Source organism: Macaca fascicularis, chromosome 3 (genome assembly GCF_037993035.2).
Source record: "Macaca fascicularis isolate 582-1 chromosome 3, T2T-MFA8v1.1".
NCBI lineage: Eukaryota > Metazoa > Chordata > Mammalia > Primates > Cercopithecidae > Macaca > Macaca fascicularis.
The window spans coordinates 145730924-145737031 of NC_088377.1; the positions used below are offsets into that span (position 1 = coordinate 145730924).

The 6108-nt window shown below is 38.1% G+C and overlaps 1 long non-coding RNA gene across 1 annotated transcript; it reads left to right on the forward strand.

Annotated features, from left to right (window-relative positions):
- Nucleotides 1-3161: 3161 nt before the first annotated feature.
- LOC141409912 (uncharacterized) lies at nt 3162-4992 on the forward strand. Its single transcript, XR_012432761.1, has 2 exons — nt 3162-3301; nt 4842-4992. It is a non-coding gene; the product is annotated as an uncharacterized lncRNA (long non-coding RNA).
- Nucleotides 4993-6108: the final 1116 nt, after the last annotated feature.

Here is a 6108-nt window from a genome sequence, read left to right on the forward strand (position 1 = left end):
GCAGCGTCGTGGGAGGAGCCGGTGCTGCCCTGCTGCGAAGTGACGACAGCGCGTACGCCGAGCGTCGCCGCCGCTCTAGTCTCACGGCCGGAACCATCGTCTTCTCGCTGGTCCTGTGCCCTCCGCGGCTTTGCGGATTGTTCTGCTTGGTGAGGATTTCGGGCTGCCGCATTTTCCACTCAAAGGCCAAGAAGACGGCGTGGAGATGGGCGAATAGGGAAGGGGTGGAAGGGGTTAAGGGGGTCTTGTGGGCCTCCAATGACCTGTGAGCCCCGTGCCTTTGGTTTTCCCGGCTGGAAGCCCCAAGTTTAGACACCTTGAGTGCCTAAGAAGACGGACCGGGAGCTGCGCCCGTTAGAGGGACGTGGAAGGCGGACTTAGAAGACTGATGTTGTCAAAAGATGTTTTTTTTTTTTCCCCTGACGTCGTTGTGGGAAATTAGTGGCATTGAGTACAAAACAGGGTGTAATGGGGTTTAAAAGCACAGCTTGGAATTAACTATTTTTCGTGCAAGCTTGAAACCAGATGTGGAAGGCCTCTCATTCCTAGTGGGAGGAAGTCGTAGCGTGTGTTGGTGAGGGTGATAGTAAAAATGGTACTTTTAGCGTTAGGCTTTCACGTGTATTTTTTCGTGGGGCACCTACTAGCAACTAAAAAGTAGAAGATTGTGGAAATAAGATACAGAAGTAGACACGTGCGTGGTGGAAAGAGAGCTTGGCGTCCTGAAACCCCTGGGTTGGGATCACTGACTTAACTGCTGGATAGTGGGACTTTGGAATAGTTGAGTCTCAACTTCCTTATCTATAAAATAGGGATAATACTGGCCAGGTTATTGCTAGGAATAAAAGATCCTGTACATACTACCTGTTATACATAAATTTAAATCGGGGACTTCAGTCTGCCCAAAGATTGTAGATCAGTCTTAAGACGGTCAAAAGGATCTTTTGAGAATTGTGGTATGTAACGTATTAGCTAGTCAAAATCATTTTTTCACAGCAGCAATTCAAAAGTATTTGCCCAGGTACTTTTAATAGAGAATTCTAAAGATAATTCTAAAGGTTATAATGGGACCATCCATCAAATTTCAGTGTCTTCAAGGGAAGCTTGGAGAGTAGCCTCTGCTACTCTCCCAAGACTGTTACACATCTGTAACATAGTATGCATATAATGTATGCATACATTATAATCATAACACTACATCTTTATAGCATTCAATAAAACTGACTAAATAATTGTCTAAAATGTTAGTCTCCCTCTCTATATACTTTATGAGGGCAGGAAACGTTGTCTTCACAGTTCAATTTCTAGCATACACAGTTAATGTCTGGCAGATACATAAGAAACAGTCAAATAATTGTTGACCTGAAAGAACATGCCTTACCACCTGGATGATTTAGGATAGTTTCTCAGAGGAGAGAACCTGGAAGCTGAGGCTGAAGAAAAGATTCACCTGTGAGACCAAGAAGGAAATTGTAAACAAAAGAATGTAAAGACAAAAAGGAACAAATGGGCAATCCCGTACCAGAGACTAGCAAATACTTTTTATGAGTAACCCTGGAGAGTAGTAGGAGGTCAGGCTGGGGACAATAGAGAACTTTAGGCAGAGAAGCAAATGTTGAGATTTGACTTTTAGAAATATCCCTTCCGACTACAGTGTGGAAAGTGGAATCAATTTGATTTGTTGAAGAGGCTATTGCAATGTCCCAAACAGTAAATAATAATGACCTCAATAAACAATGGGAACGGGTAAGAGGGAATGGTAATTAAAGTTTATTAAACATAATGTGACAGACACTGTGATAGATATATTACTCCCATTTAAATTTTAACAATATTATAATAGAGATACCATTCTTGTTTCACATATGGAAAAACCAGCTGAGGTTAGGTAATTTATCCAAAGGTTTATAGTTCATAGGTACTTGAACTTAGATCTGGTTAATCCTAAAGCCTTATTCTTTTTACTACCCCATACTGAGAATGGGCTAGGTCTGAGAGAAATTTAGAAGTGTATTTTATAGAACTCAGTAGCTGTTTGTAAGAGATGGAAGGAGGAGTCATGGAAACTAGCATTTAGATTTCTGACATAGGTGATTTTAGGTTTTGCCACTAGTGAAATAAAAAATGAGAAATACAGATGAAAAGCCAGATGGAAAAATAAGGAGCAGGTTTATAGATTTAGTTTTGTCTTTATGGGATAAGAAATGACCAAAGGGAGTTTGTTATATTAAATTTGAAGTGTCTGCAAAACAACCAGAGAAGTCCAGTAAAAATGGGATCTGTAGCTCGAGAGAGAAGGGCCCAGAGGAGGAGACACAGAAATATATACATATAGGTAGTATATAGGTAGTTGAGCCAGTGATCTAAATGAAATTATTCATGGGTGTTTATTTCATGGATTTCATGGAATTATTTAAAAGTAATTAACTAGGACTAGGGAATAAAGGGCATTTTCTCAACTGGATAAAGAGCATCTATAAAAAACTATAGCTAATATCATAATTAATAGTGAAATACTAATGCATTCCCCGCTACTTTCAGGAACAAGGCAAGGGTGTCTGTTCTCACCCCTCTGTGCAACATTGTACTGGAGTTTGTAACCAGTGCAATAAGAAAAAGAAATTAAATGCACCCAGATTTGAAAAAAAAAAAAAAGAATTTATTTGCAGACAACATGATTGTTACGTAGAAAATCTGATGGATTCTACAAAATAGTTACTAGAACTGATAAGTAAGCTTTGCAAGGTTTCAAGATGCAAGATTAATATAGAAAAAATAGTATTTCTAAGTACTAGCAATAAGCAATTGGAAATTGAAATTTAAAATAACAGCACAATTTCAATAGCATCAAAAATTATTAAATACTGAAGAATAAATCTGACACATGTAAGACTTTACTTGCACACTGAAAACTACAAAATATTACTGAGACATTAAAGAAGACAATATTTTAAAATATAGAGGTACTGTGTTTAAGACTCAGACTCAATTTTGTTAAAATTTGTCACTTTTACCCCAAACTGATGTGTTGATTCAACACAATCCCAGTCAAAATCTTAGTGTGCTCTCTCTCTCTCTCTCCTTTTTTTTGACAGAAAATGACAATTTAAAAATAGGCTCGGCCAGGGGAAGTGGCTCACACATGTAATCCCAACACTTTGGGATGCCAATGCAGGCGAATTGCTTGAGCTTAGGAGTTTGAGACCAGCCTGGGCAACATGGTGAAACCCCGTCTCTACAAAAAATGCAAAAGTAGCCATGGTGGCTTGTGCATGTGGTCGCAGCTACTCGGGAGGCTAAGGTAGGTGGATCACTTGAGACCAGGAGGTCGAGGTTGCAGTGAGCCATGATAGCACCACTGCACTCCAGCCTGGGCAACAGAGCAAGACCCTGTCTCAGAAAAAATAAATAAGTAACGTGAATTTTACAAAATAAAAATAGACTAAAGATTTGAACAAGCACTTAACTGAAAAACGATATACTGACTGCAACTAAGCACATAAAAAAATGTTCAACATCTTTGGTAATTAGGACAATACAAATTAAAACCACAATAAGATACTACTACACACCTGTTAGAATCTAGCCTGAAATTAAAAAGACCATTCTGAAGTGTTGGCAAGGGTGTGGAGCAACTGAAACCTTCATACACTGTTGCTAGGAATGTAAAATGGTAAGCCATTTCGAAAAACAGTATGACAATTTCTTAAAATTTAAGCAGACACCTACCATATGACCCAGTCATTCTTCTCCTAGATGTTTACCTAAGAAAACGTGTTCATGCAAATACTTAGACACTACTATTCAGTGGTTTATTTGAAATCCAAAAATTGGAAACAAATTCCATCAAGAAGTAAATAGATTTAAAAATTGTGGGATATTCATACAAATATTTTTCAGCAATATAAAGGACTCAGTATATGCAATACCATGGATAAATCTCACAAATAATTATGCTAAATGAAATAAGCCAGATTCCCTACTCCCACAAAAAAGTATGTACTATATGCTTCTATTTTTATAAAATTCTAGAAAAAGTAAACTATAGTTAAAGAAGTAGTAAGGTAGTAGTTAAAATAAGTGATAGTGGTTGTCGGGTAATAAGGAGGTAGGTCAGAAAGGAGGTATTATAAAGCATAGTGAGGAAATCTGGGGAGTGGTGGATATTATAGGTTGAATTATGTCCTTCCTCCTCCCAAAATTCACTGAGATTCTAACTCCTAGAAGCTGTCAGTGTGGCCTTATTTGGAAATAGAGTCTTTGCAAATTTAATCAAGTCAAGATCAGGTCATTAGGATAAGCCCTATTCCAATATTACTGTTGTCCTTATAAGAAAAGGCCATGTGAAGACACAGACATGGGGAGAATGCCAAGGGAAGATGGAGGTAGAGACTGGAGGAATGCATCTGCAAACCAGAGAACATGTAGGATCACAGGTCCTCACCAGAAGCTAGTAGAGGCACATGGAACAGATTGTCCCTCAAGACCCTCAGAAGGACTCTCTCTTGCTGACACCCTGATTTTGAGCTTCTAGCCTTCAGAACTGATAGAGAATACATTCTGTTGTTTTAAGCCAACTAGTTTGTAGTACTTTTTTATAGCAACCCTAGGATATAAATACAATGGTTATAGTCATTATCTTGATGTCATAGTTTCATGGAAACATATATATGTCAAAACATATCAAATTAAGTTATTAAGGTATGCTAATTATACCTTAATAAAATTCCTCAAATTTAATTAATTAAAATAAAGGAGGGTTGTGCATAGAATAATGATGATAGTGTGTTATGACCAATAGTACTGATTAATCCAATTCTATTTCTGTGAAATCCATTTAGAAAACACGGAAAACCATCATCAATCTGTGACTGCTTTACTTGTGTCTCCAGTACATCTGTGCTTTCTCACTTTCAAGCCTTCACTTCTACAGTCACTTTCTTACACGACCCCACCTACATCCAAATTGAATAAATTATTCATGAAATGAAATGAATTGAGTACCTACTTTCTCTGAAATGTTCTCAGTGTTCAGGTAGAGCAGTGAATAAAACAGATACCCCCTCCCTACACAAAGGGTCATTATGAGGGCTTGTATTTTTGTCCATCTACACCTTTAGGCTCCATTTTAATCTGCCAGTTCTGCCTCTAGAACCCAAATCAGATTCATGAAAGAGTGCTGGGCCCCGCCTTTTGCAATTACCATGAAGGCAGGCTGACTAGTGCCTCTCATTTATTTATATATACATATCCTATTGGTTTTGTTTCACTGGAGAACCCTAATACGTATTTTTTTAAAAATTCAGATTTATTGAGGCATAGTGCATATTTTCTCTTTTTAGTGTATAGTTCTGAGTTTTTATAAACATACACAGTCTTGTCATCACTACCAAAATCAAGATATAGAACAATTTAATTACCCACAAAATTCCCCTGCACTCCTCTGTAGGCAGCCTCTTCCCCTTCCCCCAGAATCTGGCAAACACTGATTTCTTTTCTTGTGGTTTTACCTTTCCAGAATGTCATACAAATGAAATCATATCATATGCAAACTTTTGAGTTTACTTCTTTTTCTAAGCATAACACATTTGAAATTTATTCATGTTATTGCATGTATTATCAGTTCATTCCTTTTTATTGATGAGCAAAAATCCATTACATAGCTGCATCATAGTTTATTCTCCAAGTTAAGGACACTTTGTTTACATCAAGATTTTAACATTATGAATAGAGTCACTATAAACAATCATGAACGGGGTGTGTGTGTGTGTGTGTGTGTGTGTGTGTGTGTGTGTGTATGTGTAGTAATCGCCTTTCAGATTCTTCTTGTCCACTGCACAGACAGAGCCAATTTACTGAGAGCTGAGACAGTGGTATTGCAATAGAGAAAGAGGTTAATAATTGCAGGGCCAGCCAAGCAGAAATATGGGAGTTATTACTCAAATCAACCTCCCTGAAAATTTGGAGGCTAGGGTTTTTCAAGGATAGTTTGGTGGGCAGGGGGCTAGAAAATGGGGAATGCTGCTTTATTGGGTCAGGGATGAAATCATAGGGGGTCAAAGCTGTCTCGTTTTGCTGAGTCAGTTCCTGCCTGGTAGTCACAAGACC